Raw genomic sequence first — 22,063 nt, forward strand, 5'->3', positions numbered from 1 at the left:
TGATTGTGATCAAATAAAAACAAAAATTCACCACATTGATGTAGTGGGGAGCATGATTGCCTTAGCACAAAGAAGACCCAGATTTTTCCTGTCCTCCCTGTGTGTGTGTGTGTGTGTGTGTGTGTGTTTGTCTTGGTATTAGGCAACTTTGACGCTCTAAATTGACCGTAGGTGCAGAGTGATGGTTATTATTTGTCTGTATTGACTGTTTTCAGTCAGTACAGTGGAACAGTACATATTTTTTGTGAATTTCCATTGGTAATAGTCCCAAAATAACCAGCCCCAACCGTTCCATTTTTCAATACCCTTCCCTTGTGGTACCAGGGTAATGGTACGATATGGACAGTAGACCCATGACAGTCAGCTGATTAAGTGGCAGTAAAGTGTCACTCCCTTGCGACCGGTGTTTACCGTTCCAAACTCTACCATGATGGAAACAGGATACATAATATTAATACACATTTTAACCCTCATTTGCCACTGGGTTACACCAGCATTAGTCAGTTCCCCCTGTCAACTGACACACAATATAATATGACACACACTGGTCAGCCTGTTGAGATAGTTATCAGAGATGTAGTGAGGTTTTCTGTCTGTGGGTTGTGATGATGGATCACGGTCAGGTTTTGAAACACACACAGTGTTTTACATAAAACAGAAAAGTTAAATATCCATTTTCCATTCAGGAGCTATTGCTATTGAGCCCCCTCAGCTCTGTGTAATGGTGAGCATAAACTTGTGGTCAAAAAGCGGTTCTATTTATTAGCATGTCTTAATGAAACAGGTGGTCCTGGAAGTTTGGTGATGTAGTGACTGCTCAGGGATATGTTGGCTCAGTCACTTTTAAGACAACAAATTAACAGAGATGTCTCATTCGTGATGGTATGGCCTAAGTCCATGGTTGGATGGATGAATGCCTGCCAGGCATAGGCAGGGGCCATAACATTTCTAAGTAGACAAAACAGTAAACAAAAGGTGGCACACCCAACTATGCGCATGCACAAGAAACAACCGTAAAGATTCACAAAACTGCTGCATAGTGATGCAAAGAGAGACACAAAATGATTTGCACACTGCACCAACATAACAAAAACATCAACAGACATAACACATTGCAGAGGTGGACATTTGGTCCAAATCAGCGGGATATATGCTTGTTTACAAAACTTAACTTGTGGTGACTATGAGGATATGCAAAAAAAATCCACCAAGAAATATAGAATGACCAGAAAGAGATGCACAAAGCTATATGCAGATGTTCAAAAAAGCATGGACAGAACTAAGAGGACTAAAAATAGACACAAAACAACCACATAGCAGCAAAAGGGGACTGGAAAGAGCTGCAGAAAGAATATAAAATGATAAAAGACACAATACAAGCAAAGGATTCAGTGCATTGCTTGTGTTGTGGCTAAGAGGATTCACATCAGTGGGTAAAAGTAATAAAAGCAAACAGAGAGGACTATGGTTTAATCAAAAGGAAAAGTGTCACTACAGAGTGAATCAGTGATTCAGGGTTAACAGTAATGGAGTTTTTTTTTCTTTCTGGCTCAGAAAATCATTCTCAGCAGCATGACATGTTGATGATGATCACCATTAAGAGATGCATTTTAAATATTAACTGCTAGATAAAGTAACTGCCTCAGTTTAATGATGAATTTGTATAGGGTAGTGGAAGCAACCATGTCTTCCACGTTTTAGCGGAAACCTACATGTTATGAGTAAATACATGCCAGGGACCTTAAAGCTGTAATCATTGATATTTCAAAAACAAATTAGCTGTTTCAAACTTTCTGAAAGGGTACGAAGAGGTCAGCTGTCTGCTTTTACCGGGAAAGCTCCACTCTCCAAGGGCCTCAGACATATAGTCTGTGTGATGCACTTTGGTTAACATTGTTTGATGTAAAAAGCAAGATAGGGGGGAAAGACAGAAGGTGACGCATAGCATAGAAGGATTAAAATGACCAGAGGAAAGAGAGAAAAAAAACATAATAGAAAGACTAGATTTGACAAAGTACAGATATGTGAGCATAAACAAAGGAGGGGAGATTGGGTCTGGGGGTTCTGGGGATTTGCAGAGCATTGTTTGCTCTCTCTTCCGTGAGGGCATGATAAAATATTGAAATATTGAATCACATATTTTGCATGGCCAACAGGCTTTCATCAGAGCAGAATCTGTTCCCTGTAATGAGGCCAGAGTTAGTCCTCCTATGGTGCAACAAAGACAGGGACACAAGATGGATAGAAATACACCAAGCATGGGATTCCTATTTGTTGGACACTATCTGCTGCTGCTCTTTCCAGGTGTCAGGGGGGTAAGTGAAGGACTCCTCAATTTAAAACCCTTCATAACTGCAGGCCCACCATTAGATGTCAATAATTCTCATATAATAAACCTTTAAGGTGAATATTTTGGATATACAATACATGTCCACCCCCTGCACTCACCTTGTCTCACTAATTCTGTATATGGTTATAGTCATTGTGGATTTGTTTGCTTAACATGTGTCTGTATAATTATGTCTGATCACAGGCAGAGATAAGGGGGAGGTCTGCATAATGGGATATTTGCATAATGTCCCAAAGCATGTAACACAGGTGAAGAAGCCAGTCATTTAAAATAGATGACACCACAGTTCACGCTGTTGGAGAGCTTGGTACTGTGGTTGCAGGCTGCATAACAAGAAAGATGGATGAGATCTCATTAAGACCTCACGATTCTGGCTACCATAATAAATGAACCATTTTCTGTCATAAAACAAATAATAATACTTTGTCCTTATCCTCCTACTTGAACTCTGTCATGTTTCAGAGGAAGGCTGAGTTCAGACTGTCTTGATAGAGGATTACTAATGATAGTGGTAAAATCACTCCACTATGGAATTATGGACTTATACATGTCATCATTAGGCGATTTCTGCTAAAGAGCTTGTGAAGGCCCATCTTTTCCCCTTAGGTGCTTTGCATGTCGTCATCATGTGTTGTAATTAGCCTGAATGCCAGGTGCAGTGGTGCAGTATATCTTATAATCACAATAAAACACAGTACAAGAGAATAAAAGTGGGTATTATGCATTATTTTGTTTGTTTAAGAGAGAGGTGGGTCATCTAAAGCTCTAGGGCTCAGAGGAGAGGCTAAAAACAGAAATATCCAAGAAGCCTTGCATTTTGCCTACGTTTTTGGACACACTGCAGCATGGGGAGCAATCTTTGATTTAACCTATGAAACTAAACACGATGGTATAAAAGTGTAAATACTGTAACTATACCATGGTTCTGCTGCAGAAAGGAAAACTACTGCACAACGTACATCAAACAGAGGCCACTAGTTGTCACAGATAAAACTAAAGCAACTGTGACAGCCATTATGCGTATGTAGCTGGTCACCAATGAAAACAGACAAGTTACAGGTTGTGTCAAAAAATATGCTTCTCTCATGAACACAGCAAACAACCATTTGTTTGCAAATGTCTTTTGACACACAATGGTGCACATTGCACATTTGAGAAAACTAACAAAGATCAAATCTGTGGAGTTGCTCATTTTAAGGGACATTGCAAAGCAGTTTGGAAAATATAACAAATGAAGCACGTTTTAAAATGGGATCAAAAATATCAGTTTAAGAAGACTGCTCACTGGGCACTGCTCACTGAACTCTACAACTCTGAAAGAAAACTAAAAAAAAGTTTAAAAATGTCACTTAATTAAAAACAAAAATTAACATTTGCAAGTTTGAAGTAATATGTGCTCACATACCTTGGCCAACAATCTTTTTTGTAACGTTAAAGAAAGCAAATAAATCCTGGTTATTTATCACCCAAATCTATACCTTTGTTAATTTCATGATGGCAACAGAGGAAAAAGTCAGTGAATCACATAAGTCAACTTTGTCTGGCAACCAAAATGTACAAAATGTCTGTGTTAAGAACTGTAATAAATGTTACCCAGATTATTGTTAAATTTGACAAGTGATGTTGTAAGAAAAGACTGAGGAATAATTAAGGTCATTACCCAGTGCTGGTGTGGACCAGAGTCTCTCAGGAACACTTTCAAATTGTGTACGACAGCAATCCAACTGACAGCTGTTCACTTACCAATTAAGAGACGCGCAGAATGTTACATTGCTTTCTACAGAATTCAATCCAGTGTCATAGCAAAAAGCATATAGGACATAAAAGCCAATATAGTGGCAGAACAAATAACCTCATTTTAATCATTTAAACCGAGATTGCGGTGTGTCTGTCACTGATTGCAGTGTCAATCATACGTGAAACTGACAATAACAAGGTCAAGTTGGTAAAAATGATAGAAAGAACTGGTTTAACAGCACAACACTATGACTGGTGGTTTGATATTGCGACAAAAAAATAACACAAACACACACAAGCATCATGACACCATTAGTATACAATCTTCTCCTCTGCTCCTCGGCACTGTGGCACTAACAACCTTCAGAATTTGTGAGTGCAATAAAGGAACCATAGATTCAAGGTAATTTGCTCCACAATGAGGTGAGACCCAAAGCACTTGCGGAAAGGCTCGCTACAATGCCATAGCCGTTAACCTATTCATCGGTCAAAACAAACAAGCCTCACTGTCAACTTTTATCAGCCCGTTATTTCATAACCCTGGTGCAGAAATGAGAGCCTGAGTGGTTTACAGGAGACGTGTTGAATGCTAGGAGATGTTAGCCTGTCTGAGCAGTAATCGCTCTGATCTACAACAATCTATTGATCCGGCAGGCCTGTCCAATCAATACAAAAGAAGAGGAGAACGGAAACAACATTAGAGGAGAAAATAGCCTGTTTAAAGAGCCTGAAGAGTTGAACAGAGGGGCACATACACATTCTGCATACACACATAGGGCAACACGAGAGAGAAAATGCTTTTTTCAACAGAACAATAGAAAAAAGCTCTTTATTATTTCCTTAGGAGTGCCGGCACTGTAATGAGAAAACAAGGAGATGGGGGGGTGTTGTAGGGACTGCTTGGGCCGAGATATGAGATGAGGCAATGAAGCATACTCGACACGCCGAGATTGAGTCGTCTGTTTTGGGTGGACATTCCAGAATACATTACTGCACTGAGTTGAACAAATCTCGTCTGTCAGGTCTACATGCAGATCTCTTCATACTGGGCAACGGGATGACCGAGGGGATACAAAGACCAAACAGCATTTCTATAAATAAACCATGTGTTCTTCTCTGTGACAGATCCTGTGCATCCTCTTCATTCACCTTCCATCACTCTGGAAAGAAGCATTGAGAGGCTGTGGATTGACTCAGGTACTGTTTATTGTATAGAAAGGGTGAAGGCACAAAAAAATAAATCCTCTATAGACATGAATGTAATCAGGGTAGATATTTGCCTCAGTGAAGGACAGTAAACAATGTCCCACAAAGTGTTATTCTGTCTTCATATCAAGCTGTGAACATTACACACAAGAAAAAAACAGTTTATTTTTGCTTCATTTTGGCAGTAATCATTTCAAAAATGGATGCTACTGACAATTGCCTGATTCATATTAGAAGACGCATGAGACGCTAAAGTGATTATTGAAGACTGAAGACAAAGGACAGGACAGATTCACCTCGTTAATCTCAGACTATATTTCTTCACAATTTAGAATTCGAAATGACCTCATAGCAGTTCCTGTGTGCAGTGTGTCCATGGATGGAGAGACAAAACTGGAATCATTTGCAAAGGAAATATGATGCTCCCAAGCGATCGCTTTCCGATCAATTTAAAGCAGCTTTATGGCCATTTATTTACAATTGACAAATGAGATAATAGCACCTTTTACTCGGCCTGTTCCTGGGGTGTGAACACAGAATTGAGGTCATTGCTCCTGCGTACCCTGCAGTGGAAGAAAATCAAAGAGCCGAATCAACGTCCGTACAAAAGGTTCAGTTGAACAAGCAAACGCAATACGGCTGGACCTCTGTTTAAAAGGGGCTAATTATATCCTTGGAAACCCTAAGTTACGCTGAATCCACATGCTGTGTGTTTGTCGTGGCTGTATATTGGGAATGAGGAATTATTGTTCCAATGTGCAGCACTCATGCACTAAGGGTTTCTATTTTGCCCTTGTTTTTAAATCTTTGTGAAATACATTTGACGCCCCCACGTCCCCCATTAAACCGTGTGCCTTACAGTATTAACTTGTAGAAATCTCTTAAAAATACACTGAACTAAACATGATCCTGAAATTGGGCCTGACCACTGCATTTAGGCGAAGTAACACTAGCGGAATTTCACTGTGTAATTGCTTCAACTCGAATCAGTGGAAATCACCCACGTCATTCTTAAATTAGGGGAACCTTGACTTTACAAATTTGCAATGTTTACTGATAGAAAACCATTCAGACAGTGCTGACTAATAAAAGCAGCCAAAGAATCCAAAAGCTGCAATGATTCATAGTTTCTTTTTGGGTTTTTTTGCAATTTATTGCAATGTTTTATATTGTATTAAATCCTTTTATGGCAGAAAGTTTGACGGCACTGCTAAGACATTTGCATTTGCTTCCCGACTATGGTAGTTCACCTATTAGTCGTAACAAGAATGTGTCAATACTAAGCTAAACCAGGTGCACCATGAGCTGACAACTGCCTGAGTCTGATCCTCATATCAGATGCAGTTGTAGACTGTCACAGGCTATTTGAATGTTATTTGTTATTTAATAGTGATTCAGTTTGCGTGGCTTGTTTTTTCAAGCCGGCTTATAGAACCTATCGCTCATTGTACGCACATTGTTTGAATCACTTTATGATTTATGAAAAAGATGGACGATAGGACGAGGCAATTTCAAGTTTACTGGACCAACAGTAACAGGACCAGGTCGCCCTCGGTCGGGTATCACTCACAGTCCTGCAGGGGGAGACTGTGACGCATGTCGTAAAGTAGGAGTTCCTTTTGTGGCATCGACTTAAAACATTCCATTGTGCCAATATAGGCAATGCTGACTCACTCAGGCTTGGACAGTGTTACTCAGTCTGTTGTAAGTTGATGTACCATCAAAATAATCTTGGGCACATCATTTGAGGGTTGAAATCCTACAATGTGTTGCTTTAAAGCAATAAGGTTCTGCCCTTTAGTAAAAGCCCTATTCATAACTAACTGTCTGTGGGGAAAAGAAGAGCCACTATGCCACTCTTGCTGATTCACTTTGTGTTCTTTTAAGTGGCAGACTGGTTTCTATTCCCCTGATTAAATGTGTTCTCAATAGTTGTGAAGCTCAAAAGCAAAAAGAAAAAAAGAAAAACGCAACATCTTCAAAACAGCTCTCTTGCAAGACATGGTGAGTTGTATCCTTTAAAGCCTAAATAAATTAAATAGATGTATAAGTGATGTGGCCATGCTTTAAATCATAACAACTGGCACACTTTGCCAATACACTATAAAATTAAATCCAGCATGCCTAGTGTCAAAATGAGATTTTGTCAGTTTCAATAATTTGATATTCCTCTCTGAAGAGAGCAGCAGTGTGGACAAGAGACAAGGCCTCTCAATTTCCTTGTGTCAGTACACTCATGAGGTGTTCCATATCCTGACCACAAGCAAATCATTTCTACCCTGGTCCAACACATACATCCCCAGAATTGATCTAAATCCATCCTTTAATACTTGTTATGACTATCATCAGACAGATAAACTGACAAAAAGAGGCAAATAATAAATCAACACTTCAAAATGTAAATAATAATAAATCATATAAAAATGTTTACTCTAAAATTCAAGCCATAGCGTAATTAATAATCAAATGACTGATGGCTGAGTTCCATTTAGCTTCCTCATTCACTGTCACCCTGTCCTGACGTATATGACAGGGCAGCACTTATTATACTGTATGTATCCACTCTTATTTCTTGCACTCAAAACATTTTATTTGTAAAGCACACTTTTTATTAAAACAGTTTACAACAAAAGGATGCATAAACTGATATTAGATATGTGTAGTAGCCATGTCCCCCTCATCACATGGGGGTTGTATTTTCATTTCTTTTTTTCTGCCTGAGGCATGCTGGGTTATTTGAGGTTACCTGTCATTTGACTCAGGTGTTGCCGATTGAAAGGGGCAAACAGTTTTCTACTGTGCTCGCTTTTAAGTTTCGCCTTGATTTGTTTAACGGAAATGTAATAATTAGCGGACATTGGAAGAAAATAAATCGTTGATATAATTTCAGACACTAAGCAAGCAATCTGGTCGTGATTTAAACCCGAGTACACACGTAAAAACAATACCAACAGTCAGCAGCCAGTAGCACCACAGGACTTAGTCGCTAAAATATGTATACACACACAAAAACAAGTCAGTCGCACATTTACATGACACATTAACAGTGCATCATTCACCCACCCATCCAAAGACACCCATGGGCAACAGGCAAATGAGTTAGTCATAAGCCGAAGATGACAGGTAGATATTTAATTTGCATTTAAAGGCCACTACACGTTTGCGGTACATCCGTATCTGTTCCGGAAAATAAGACGGCAGTGACTCATTGTGATTCATTTGTGATTTGAGGTATGTTTGAGATGCCAGAGTTCATAGATAGAGGGTTGAGGGGGGTTTGTACAAATTGAGCAGGTCAGAGATGTATCCTGGGGCCAGACCCTTTCGTTCTTTGTCGACAGGGAGTAGTATTTTGAAATGTATTCTGAATTTGACTGGGAGCCAGAGAAAAGAGTGTGCCAGTGCCTGTAAGTCCTTTGGCTGCATTTTCCAGTTTTTGGGAGCCAAGTAAAAAGGGTATTACAGTAGTCTAATCATGTGGAAATGAATGCATGAACTAACGTTTCAGTGTCTGTCTGTCATGATGATTGCCTACGGGCCACTGCATTCACGATGTGCCCGATGATGTCATCAACAAGATCTGCTCGGTTATAGCATGTGTGTGAGTTCCAGTAAATACTCCTACTGTTCATGACACTGACTAAAACGGAAAAGATCTAACTTAGGAGTTCATTTAAAATGCTGTTTAAAATGAAAGTCAATCTGAACATGGATTTTAGTGTCAACTCTCATCCACAGCAGCATGAAAAGTATCTCTGTTGTCACTGGATTCACATGACCTCCGAGAAAAGACTCTCTGAAAAGACTGAAAATGTTCTCTCTCGTTGAACACACTCAGTGAAACGCTGTATTTTACATTCCATCATGTAAAAGACACAATAATTTACCACTGAGTCCACTGAATGTTTAAATGCTCTACAACCTCAAAAAATAACGGGACTGAAAATGTCACCCATAAAAGTTTAAAGTATTACATGTAAATTTACAGCAATTTCCTCTCATTCTATGACGACGGCCTCCATATTTTTACATGAGAAGCAGACTATTGTATGAGGTGCTCATTGCGCTACTTAGACTTTCCCCTAAATAAATCATGCTGCTCACACATCTAATAGGGTCCAAATAAAGTCGGGTAATTTATGAAGCAGTTAATGTTTTCAGCAGAACTCTACTTTTCGATCTGTGTTTACAACCATTATGCTATTTAAGACAATGTTTCTCATTTTTCAACATGCTTTGGCTAAAATTTTTCTTACAGTCTAGTGTTTGTGGAATAAAAATGGAGCAGGGTCTCAGAGTACATTTCAACATGCATTAGGATAAAATATTTCATGGCAACTATAGTATTTATTTAGAAGATATATTATTAGACATATTAGCATAATCTGAGAATTGCAGCCGACAGCAACAGCAATTTACGACATTCATTTCACTCTCGTCATTTCCTGCAAACAGAGAAGCGGGGCAAATAATTAAAAAACCTTATTTGTTTTCATATGAGCTTTACAACAGAGGAATTACTTGCAATAAGCTCTCTACATTAAAATAAAGTGAACACAAAAATGTTAACCAACTGCTATAATGTATGAAACCTAAGATGGAAATTACATGAAATTCAAAAAAGCCATAACAATGAAATTATAAGTAAGATGAAGTTCAGGGAAGAGCAACCGTGCATGAAAACAAAAGCTGGAGAAGGAAAGACAATATTTTGTTCCTTAGCTTCATAGCATACTTCAAAGATTTTCTTATGCCTATTTCTGGAAACCTCAAATCAACCAGCTGATGATCGCCGTGTTCTTCAAGGTAACAAGGGAGTCAGCAGTGGAGCTTGGTACGGGCCCTCTGGTAAGGGTTGTGTGCATAAGGGGAAGAATCTTAAAATCCTGGTTAATACTTGAGCTGTTTTGTATGTTTACATTTTAAGGGGACATTTGCAAGATTATTTATGCATTAATCTCTTTTCATGCCAAGAATAAACAGATTATAACGCAGTACATCTCAACAAAGGCCTTCTGCAGACCCTTCCATTGCCTACAACGGCCGGTTGAGTGACAAATTGGATTTGGGTCTGTTTTTCTACCGTATGCCACAGCAAGAACATCAGTAATGACGTGTTTCCACTGAGAGGAAGGTTCAGTTTGGTACGGTATGTGTCTTTTCAGCCACAAACTGAGCAGAAAAAAGCTGGATGTCCTCCGTTGTTGTCCGTTGTGTCACGTTCTATGTCATTGTTGGTGTTTGGTAAAACATCATGCTACACGTCTCGTCTTAAATGACTTCAAGCCACCATTACTGCAGCAGTGAGTAGTAAGTAGCGAGTGATTTGATGTGGTTTGTGTGGGAATTGAATCTCTAATAACAACAACTGACCGACTCCCAGCACAGCACGATCTCCAACAGAAACCACACACAGGCAAAAAAAGCAGAAAAAAGTTTTATCAAGCACAGCGCACTGGGCCAAACTGGAAAGGGACCAACAACGTGCAAGACTTGAGTGTTGCTGTTGCTACCTCATCAGTGTGCATCTTATCTGGGAGAAAAATACTGCAGTCTCTTCTGTCAGCACTCATGTTGCTGGGAACATCTGTTTTTGAAATGTATGCCCCTCTAGGCATGAAATGAATCCATTTTTCTAAATGGCTACACATCAGTTATGTTTCCTATAGACAAATTATGTGGCAACACTTGATTTAGATAGAACTACAGGTTACTGATTACTGATTGTTGGCTGGTTACAAACAAACTCTGTAGGTCTGATTAGATATCTGTTCAGTGCCTTATGCACTCTTAAGCTTTGGCCGCCTTCCTTTTGCATGAGAGGTCACGATTCTCAAGTCCATTCTCCTGCACGTTACTCCTCCAGTACATGGACTCAGAGAGTGCATTTACAGTATGTGAAGCTCTGCATCAACAGCAGCTTTCTCCCGGCTTACAACAGGGGAGGTCAGCCAGTGCCTTGAGGTGTCAGGGAACATTTAACCTGGGGCATGGCAATGTCATGGGTATTGTTTAAATGGACCTTTGGCTGGATGATGCGGTGGACCCATGTTTATATGACCAGGTTGGTCCTCACATATACCATCATAGGTAGGCCAGTGTTGTCTGGAGAGGCCTGAAGACCACCACAGGGCCTAAGGAACCAGGCTCCCAGGCTGAGAGGGACAAGAGGTTTTCAACCCTTCACCTGGAACCAGTCACCTCTGCTGCAACCTTCCTCTTCAGCCCCAATCCACATTGACCTGCTACTCCACGCTTGCCCAACCCAGGTACGCCTGCCCAACCCAGGTACGAAAAGAGCTGAAGAGGATGAAGGCAAAAAAAAAACTCTTGCTTCTCAAATCCTGTGCAGAACAGCTGTGCGGGATGGTGGCACACCTTTTCAACCTGAGCCTGAACCTGAGGAGAGTGCCACAGCTGTGGAAATCTGGTGCCGGTGCCAAAGACACCCAAAAGACCTCAGCAGCTACAGATCTGTACCACTAATAAGACATCTGATGAAGACACTAGAGAGGCTAGTTCTCATCTATCTCAGCCCTCTTTTCCTTCCAGTCAGGTGGATGATGCCATCATCTCCCTCTATACTGTGGACTTCACGTTCAGGTCACTTCATTGCCACCTGCAGAAGTTCCTTGATGACTCAATCGTCAGTCTTAAGAACTGGTGGTGGAATTCATCAGGTAGAGACACTGCCCACAACACCAAATGGACACTGAAATAGTGGACTCTTATAAGTACCTGGGTGTTCACCTCAATAACAAACTGGACTGGACTGTGATGCACTTTATGAAAAGGACAGAGCAGGCTGTACCAGCTGAGGACAATGAGGTATTTGGGTCCGTGGGACACCATTGAGGACCTTTTAAGACTCAGTGGGGGCATTTTTTTGCCACTGTAACACTGAAAATGTCCCCATGTGAGATGAATAAAGGAATATCTTACCTTATATAGCAGGTCTTGAATGAACCTGGCATAATAGACTTCTTTCACAGCCGATATTTGTTGACATGAAATAGTAGGACAAAGGTTTTTTTACACTTTAATCTGTAGAAAATGTGTCTTTATTGAACTCCATTCATGTTAACCATATTATCTGGATGTGTTCCTATAAAGTGATTGAGAAATAATTATACTGTATGGTCACTATAACATTGTAAAAACAACAAATGAGATAGCAAAATCGGATGATTTAAATTTAATTTTTGCACAGTATTGTATATTTAGAATATTTAATATTTGTATATTATGCCATACTAACACTTTTTTTTCTATTATAAATGTAGTCTGAGATGATTGTTGTCACTTACCTTTATGTAATGTGTGGATTTGTTGTTAATGTATATCCACTACAGAAATTGCTTCAAATTCATTTTCAAGAATGTTATATTATTTGTTATTTCTCTTTCTTGTCCATTTGTTTGCTGTCAAAAAAAACAAGACAGACCTTGTAACATGTCAAAGGAATACACCAGAGTGTTGTGTCATTATTTGTCTTAGCTTGGCAATTTAAAAAAAAATAAACCTCACCATGAGCTGATGCACACTTTATGTGTAGTGTTCTAAAATGGTTTTGGTGACCTGTTGTCACTCATGATCAAACAGCTGAGACAATCTCACATTTTATCAGATACAAAGCTTCCAGGACACCTTTCTCTGCGCTTACCCCTCACTTTTATAGAACCTCATGAGGCAAAAATAGTCCAAGAGAAGAAGTTATTACATCTCAGTGTCTCCTTTCATTTTATTTTTACTCAAACAAGTAAAATAATGCTGGCTTGAGGTGTGATGATTTTTCTTCTTTCTAACTCTGCTGCTAATATTAAGAAAGTTGGCGTGAATTGACAATTTTGTGAGAATTCCCTTTCTCTCAGTTGAGGCAAATTATCGAAATGAGCTCATGTGCCTGGAGGCCGGTGGAATCATTACACTCCGAGCCCCAACGTTTTTTCATTTATTTTAAGAAAAATATGATTTTCAAGTCTTACAATAAGACTGGATTTGTTCTGTAGTCACTTCTTTGTGGGTTCTTCTACTTATTCTCAGCCTCCTCTCACCAACACCATGCAGTTTTACACTCTATAGAGCCCCAACCTTTGGGGCCCAGCGCTCCATCCTAATCCATCATCCTGAAAGGGGAAAGAGGGAGATTCACGTTTCCTTAGGGCGGGAGCAATAGCTGCAGCTGTCATGTAATGGTGATTGATGGGTGGGGTTACGACGGGGCACCTAGGCCAATGCACATGGCTGGTTCAGGGAGTGTGTTGGCTCTTCAACACCAGCTGGCCAACACTATTCCCCCCACAGTACAGAGAGTCTGGAGCAAAATATGTAGCCGGGCAGTCAAATCACCTATACGAACAGCTTTGTGTAAAAGATGTTTGACAGATCGCCATTTTTGCCGACAGCAGTTTCAAGGCAGCAAACATGGTGGCTATGGGGAGAGCACATCTGGCTGAGAGACTCACAGAGTGTGGAAATAAAGAAAAGGAGTCAAGCGTGAGTCTGGTTGGGGCGGTAAAGCACGAGAACGATATTTGCTAACTGTTAATAAAGCAAAAAAAGCAAAAAAGAGACCAGTCTTGTATGAAGTATCTAAAAGGGATGCTTGAGTAAAAGTACAAGCAACTTACCAGAAAATGACTGGGAGTCAATTTTTGTAATAGTACTTAAGTAAAAGCCTTAAAGTATATGACATTTACTGTACTTACTGTAAAAGTAATTTTGAGTAAGGATTGAGCCTTGGTAGCTCAGTGGTAGAGAAAGTTGTCTTTCAACTGGAAGGTTGTGGGTTCAATTCTTGGCCCTAGTCTATATGTGTCCTTGAGCAAGACACTTTACCCCATGTTGAAGCGTGTGAACGGCAAAACGATTGTGTAAAGCAGCTCATCAAGACAAGAAAAGCGCTATATAAATACAGACCAACTCTTCTTCCGATTCTATTTGGAAGTAATGAGTAACAAAGATTGTTATGGGAAATCCAGTGGAGTGTAAAGGTTGCTAGAAATATAAATAAAGTACACACACTGTACGTGAAATGTGTACTTAAGTACAGTAACAAAGTCAGATTACAGCACTGAAAGAGACTAATAGACTCCATTCAGACTTGGTATTACCATCTGTCCTGAGTCATCCAAACACAAGTGGACAACTCATAGCCAAATTAATTAGCCACTCCACCCTTTCACTTTCACACGTTCATTAATAAATCTTCACCAAAACTGATGCATTGTGTGTGTTGTGAGCTTTTGTGCACGCTCAGGCAATTCAAAAACATGATTCACTTCACGAAAACAATACAGTTTCAAATAGGCTCCTCACACTGTGTTTGCTCCGACTGTGTGTGCGCGCTCTAAAAAATAAATACATTCCCGAGAGCATCAACAGAACTACATAGCATTTATATGTGCACCAGATAAAGTCTAGAGGGGGAAAAAAGGGGGGACTATTGTGTACCAGTGCTGAATTCCAGGTTCTGCCACTGCTTCCCTTGCAATGTGAATGGTGCCCATCACAAAAGGTGACAGGAGTGGGAGAGTCGTGCAGACACCCACCACACAGAGGATGACACATACAAACACAGACACTGACGCTGCTGTTGCAACACAGTAACTAAGCAACAAGATACCTCATACACTGACCATTGACACATTGTATTAGAAATATGGGTTAGCATCTCTCTCTCTCCCTCTCTCTCTCTCGATCTGTGTGTGTGTGTGTGTGTTCTCTGCATCTCTCCTCTTTGTTTTTTCCTGTCAGACCCTGCAGACATAACTCTATTTCAGACTGAGAAACAGTTGAAGAGAGCCTCCTCTGCAGATTCCCCTTCCTCTACCTACTCCTTCTCTGCAGTATTAAAAAAACCTCCTCTTTATTCTGGTTCCTGTTCCTGTTCCTCCCTCCCCTCCTTCTCTGTAGTGTTCTACACCCTCTTCTCCGTGTCTACACAGTCTTATACCACCCCATGCTTCCATTTGCTCCCTCCAAATCTAAAAGATCTCTTCTGGCTCTTGTATGTTGCAGCATTCACCACGTACTTGTTGCCTTCCTCCTCCTCCTCCTCCACCTTCTTCTTTATCTCACTCCATGCACCACCACCTTATCCACCATGGCTGTGGGGGCCTACGGCACCCCTCCACCTCCCTCCTCAGAGTTTTCACCTCCTCCTTCACCTCCTCATCTGAGACTCCTGCCATTGCAGCAGACAGGTGTGCATTTCACACGCTATTTGTTTCCCTGTTTTGTCATTCTACGGAGCTCCAGCGGTCATCATTAACATCCCCAGTCCTCTTGCAGCCTGTTTCTGCGTCTCCAAGCTGCTGTTCCCTCCAACCTGTTGGCAGTGCTGCCTGGCTCTAAGCCTCTGCCTCACAGAGAGATGAAGGAGTTAGATCAGACCAGACACACCAAATTAGGAAGTGGTTTTGCACACAAGCCATTTAGTGATAGGGAATTTGATCTCTGCATTCAACCAGTCCTTTTTACACATACAAGCTGGACGTAGAAGCGGCCTTTGACCCATTCTGGGACCCATTCTTTGCACCAGTGAGCTGACAGAATCCTGACAATGATAATGGTTTTCGCATGATGTTATTCTATTTTGATATTTTAAGCAGTTAAATTAGAAATATATGAGCTTATTTCAAATTGTTTCATTTTTTAATAACCTCCGAACCCTGTCAGGTCATGTTGTCTTGGCAGGAAATATATGTTCTCCTACTGGCACTTTGACATGAGAAGGTATTTTTCACATTTGTCTGGGGCAAGAGTGAAATGTAAAGCTCTCATAGAGTCTCCGTGTAAGACATGTGATTTAGTGACATCACAACTAGTTCTGAAACAAACCACGGTCCAATATTTCACTTCCACAAGCGTGATGAGAAGATATAACGCTCTCACATCACACACATTTCATTTTGGGTGGTAGTGTCCGGGACACGGCCATGACAGACGGCCGGGCCTTCCTGACACACCGCAGACTCTGATATCATTTCTAGAATGCTGAAAATTTGATTGGAGTCTGTGATGGCTAAAGCCATTGAGAGACCAGGTCACAGTGATAACAGCAAAAAATCCAAAAAGGAATGGTTCATCACAGGAAGGAGGAGGAGGAGAAAATGAGAAATCTAAAAAATGTCTGAAAATGTCACATCACAGACAGCGGTGTTACAGTAAAAGCTCAGCAGTCGAGCTGTAGGCAAGAAACAAAGATAAATTAAACCTGGTTTCACACATCATTCCCCATGTGACTTCGATTACATTTTTTTTATGACCACATGTTTTCAGCACAAGATATCTGACGACAGTCCCACCTGGTGAGAGATCATTTAGTGAGTCGCCCTCCATCGACGGCCACTTAAATATTGCTTATACTTTAAATGTCGAATCAATCAATCAAACCCTGTTGCTAGTGTGGTGAGTGTGAGTGTGTGTGTGCAGTAGCCCAATAAGGTACTGACAGGTCATGAGGGTTGTTTTTATTTCCTCTGAACGCTGGAAGAGTCAATAGTCTGGTCCAACACTGAAATTTACTGCCAAACTTTGATTGTCTCTCTTAATATAATTTCCTGCACCGGCAACTGTTCCCCTACAGCCACGGCACAAACACAATCAACAACCTAAGTAGTTTATTTAAGGTACCATGTATGCACCCCTGGCAATTCTCTACCACCCACACAAGGACATTAGTTTCCTCTCAGGAGAGGCTTTTATAATGCTCTGGACTATTATATCCCTACATCCTGCGAGTCTAAAAGAAAGGAACGATGCTTATCTGATTGGTCATGACTAAAGCCAGATCCCCAGATAATGCATTTCTCAAAATCCAAACTCATTTTCCGCTGCACTGTTTGCCTCAAGCCAAAATCAATTGCCACACCCAGTGCATTCACAAGCCGCGCCGCTGATGCACGGGAACACAGCCCTCAGTGAGGTACAGAGCAAATACATATGTTTTCGTCTCTTTCTCATCTGTTTTAAGACAGCAGCAACTGCTGTAACCATACGTTCTTTTCTCCACTCTCTCCTCCTTCTCTTCCATCGCATCCTTTGCTTTCCTTCTTTCCTACTGCCTCTACTATTTTACTAATAATTCACCACAAGTCTCATTTCTTTTCTCACTTCTTAATCCTTTCGATCACACCTTGCCTCTCTCTTTATCTTTTCTGTTCCCTCACCACTATATGCTTGCGTCTGTATCCATGTCCCCTGGCCTCGGTGAGCCAGTGTCCAGTTGTTGTAATTATGATGGATGGAGTAATTTCCAGAGGCGCCTTTTGCCAAGAGGGTTGAGCCCACCATGGTTTCTCATACCTTTAATGACTTTTTAATAGAGCTCTCTCCCAAACCTACATCACGGAGTGCAAGCGAGAGTCACCGACAAATCACTGCTGTTAAAGCAGGTAATGGCACAGCAGGACATGGGTGGTCCAGCCCTTTTAAAAACAACTGCCCCCTTAGGTAACAGTAGTTCTGTAGCTGTGTGTAGTGCTCTCAATTACCAGCTCCACACTCGGCTGGAATCCTGAACTTTAGAACAACCTGCCCGAGGAACTGCCAACTCCAATTAAAAGCTAACTGCAAGAAACAATAGAACATTATAATGAATTATTATATAAGGCTTTTTTTTTACTTTCGAATCCTCAGATCTATGCTGTTAAGGGCAGATAAACAAGTACAGACTCCACTGTTTCTCGTCTACATACAATTCAAAGTTATGAATGAAGAGCTGGCAATAAGGACACATCTGGAGGCACCCACCTGTTTCATAATGAGAGGCGATTTCCCGACTCTCTACATATTTTAATATCTGTAATAGGGTGTATGAAGTACAGCCAAGGATTTTGAATGCTCTAGATTCAGAATGCTTTTATTTTTACAGTTAAACATAGATGCCGTCCCACTACAGGGATGAGATGCACCTTGAGTGTGTCCACTCATCCAGACATGACTGAAGTTGATGCATACTGTAATCTATTCTTCCACAATGACACAAACTTGAATTCTGCTATCATACTCCAATGTTCTTGGCCAGACTGTCTCTTTGTATATATAGATAATATATATATATATGTATTTGATTCATATATTCAAGTTAAGGACAACTGAACAGAGGCTCACTAAGTTTTTTCTTTTCTTTATTTGCCACTGTGAGTCACAGTTCATTCACACAAGTTTTATTCTTCATCAACGAGGACTGCGTGTCTGCAAATGGTTGCATTTTTATTAAATGATGAAGAAATCAATGTTGCTCAGTCCATCCAAAACACAAATCTTATCCAAGTATCAAAATGAGGGGGGTGGGGGGGATTTAAGCGACTGAATCTTAAAGTAGAAGACTACACCATAATCTGACACTTTATTATGTGTCCTGTGAACTCAATAAACTGGCTGGTGAGTGTCTATGTGTGCACCTTTCCTCTCACACATCATTCATACTCCTCCTCCTGGAGCAATTTGGGATTAGTGTCTTGCCCATGCACAGACACAATGACATGCAGACTGGGGGAGCTTGGGATCAAACCCAAACCTTTCGGTTTGGGAGGATGACCCATTTTGGTTTTGAGCCACGGCCGCCCATGAATATGTCCATCAAGAAGACAGAATACCACTGGAGACAATGTGTGTATTCACATGCAACAATAAACCGAGGCAAAGCAGAAAGACATGTCATTTGTCATCTCGCGCAGGTACAATGTCTTTGACAAGAAGCGATGACTATCTCAGGCATTCGTGCTGCTGCCACTCACACTGCAACAGCCACTCATATCACACTTTGGATATGATAGTAGATCCAAAGTGACTTAGTCACGAACACTCATCGCAGTGAGAGACAGCCAAACAGTTTTTTGTTTCCCTCAGCCAAGGGACCCCATGGAATCATAATTTGATTAGAAAGTAATCTTGTAAAACTGTCTCAGGTCACTAAATAAAAGTTCATTTAAACCATATGTCTCTAACATGATGATCTCAATCAATGAATCTGGTAACTTTGTCATGGAGAGAGAACCACTGACTTCTTGCAGCCACACAGAAGTGCTCAAAGAGCCCTGTATGCAGGTAAACTTACTGAATCGCTGCCGTTTCACACCTGTTGAATCCTTCAATATCGCTGACTAATGCTTCTGTGAGACGGGCCTTTAAACTCACTAATTGTGTAGACTAAATTAGGCTGAGACTGCGACATCAGCGTTTTTATTAAAAGGCCAAATTAACTACAAGAAGTCCCTAAATCGTTGGTTTGTTTTACGTTTTACATCTTGACACTGTAAATGTCCCCATTGCGGGACTAATAAAGGACTATCTTATCTTCCGTCTTAATCTCTAAATAAAGAGACGGGAAATGAAAAGGAGCAAACTAATTCAGTGGATTTATTTTTGCACTCCTTGTAGCTTTGGGGCTTGTTTGTTTTTTTACTTTGACTGCAATTTTTTTGAACATCTGACAGGGGTTATGCTTAATCTAAAGAGTGGTGTAAGTTGCCTTTTGAAAGAGAATTTGTTTTGATAGCAAACGGCAAGCAGAGCAAATTAACATAGCAAAAAAACGTTGTGAGCTTATTAGTAATGATGTAAAATAAAAAACAGAACTTGATGAAAAGAAAATGGAAATTTTAAATTAAAGCTGGATGTCATAAAGGCTTTTTTTTTTCTTTTCTTCAACCAAGGCGCACTGCAGCATAATGAAATATGCATTTGTTGCATTAATGCTGCCTCAAAAATGAGCCATCATTGTGTTACTGTATGTGGCAGAATGTGGAGACAAAGGAATAATGTGCTAAACAATGCATTTTAATATTTAGCTCTTGTTCTTATCAGTGACCGGAGAAACAGGTAAATACAGTGATAATATATAACAATGGAGACAACACTTGACAAAAAGCATAAATACAAGTTTCGTGGACACCAAGTGTTTGCTCATTGTGTAAACAGTTGGGTTTCTCTTTTCTTTCTATAACAGTGTAAGTTCACTGCCTTACTATGTAACATGCCTCGTTAGTGTGATTGCTATACTAATCACATTTGATTTGATTTGAATGTCAGGCTTGTGTGTCGCAGATGTTTTGTTTCCTCTCTGCTGCTATTAATAGATTAATATTTTTGAATATTGAGTTTCTTTTCTATCAAGGAAACAGTTGAACAGGTAATGAAGTTTTTAATTAGACCTTGTTTGTTTCAGTGTGTACAGCAATTACATGCACGCATATTCATATATATATACATATGTATATATATATATATATATATATATATATATATATATATATATATATATATATATATACATATATATATATATACACATATACACATATACACACACATATATACATATATACACACACATATATATATATATATATACATACATATACATATATACACACACACATATATATATATATATATATATATATATATACACATATAAAGTACGTATGTGTGATATTTGTAACTGGCATCGGGAACAGTTAACCTCACCTGAGCGTTGCAACATCAATAATGTGTACTCACCCCCGCTTTCAGTGACTTTATCTGAACTGCGATATTTACAACAAATAATATTTTATCCTCATTTAACACAAGTGGCACTGTGTGCTACATAAACAAAACATCGAGCCAAATACTGAAACAAAATCAGGTCAAAAGCCATTTCAAACGCAACTTAATGGAGTAACACTTACCAGAACAGTCAAGATGAAGTGGGAGAGAAGAGAGAGTAACACAAAGACTGTGTGTGTTTGAACAGAAGGTGAGATAATGTGACTCCAGTGATTAAACTGTTAAGAACAGGTGTGAGTAATTGAGTAATGGGGCAGGAAGGCAGGAAGTACACACATGAGGGAAGAAAATGACAAAGTAAAACAGGAAGTACACTGGACGATTTACACAAACACAGGAAAACCCAGGCAGAAGCATAGCAAATTAAAGCAAAGTCAAAACATTTGAAAGGAAAAGCCAATATCCACACAACACATAACAGCATATTTTGAAAATAAATAAATAAATAATAAGTAGAAAAAAAAAACCTCTTTATTACAATTTTACTCAGTTTGGAAGAAATCAGCGCAAGTTTTGTACAAAAATAATACAAATATTTAAATAAATAAAAAATAGTTAAGTGTGGTTCATAGTATATTTGAGTTGATTTTGAAGTTTGATATACAGTTTTATTTAGTTCCTTTAAGGTTTTGTCTTCTTTGGGAAGTGAAGCAAATGCCCCTGACCCTGGAACCTGTATTATTTTGTGTCTACTTCTCACTTATGGTCTCAGTTGCTACTGTCAAGTCTCCATTTTGTAAATTATGGAGCCATTTAGAGATAATTAACAATAAAGCAGGGGACGCTTTCTGGTATATTGACAGCAGATGCACAATTTCCCAGCTCTACCCTCTCATCAAAACATTGTCTCTTCTAGTTTCCAAAAGAAACGATGTGATGCTGGACAGACGCTCACAGAACAGTGGGTGACACAGTGGCTCGCCACTTAGGTTTGACACACCATGATTCAGCGGGCAGTCAAAGAGCAAACTCGGGCTTCATTCATAGACTCTGCAGCACATTGCAAGCCAGGTCTCCTTGTCAACACGGAGCGAGGTGACCTTGTGGTGCTCCAGCAATGTCTTTTGATGGCTCTCGCTCAGGTGGTGCAGTGACCCTGCCATCAGCTTTGAATGGAGGCATGATCAATCTGATGTCCCTCTCTCAAATGAAAAACATCACTGAAGCACAGATGATACCCATAAGTTAAGCAGCAGGTCAAGGAAAATACAA

This window comes from Solea senegalensis, linkage group LG7, assembly GCF_019176455.1.
Source record: "Solea senegalensis isolate Sse05_10M linkage group LG7, IFAPA_SoseM_1, whole genome shotgun sequence".
In the NCBI taxonomy this organism is placed as follows: domain Eukaryota; kingdom Metazoa; phylum Chordata; class Actinopteri; order Pleuronectiformes; family Soleidae; genus Solea; species Solea senegalensis.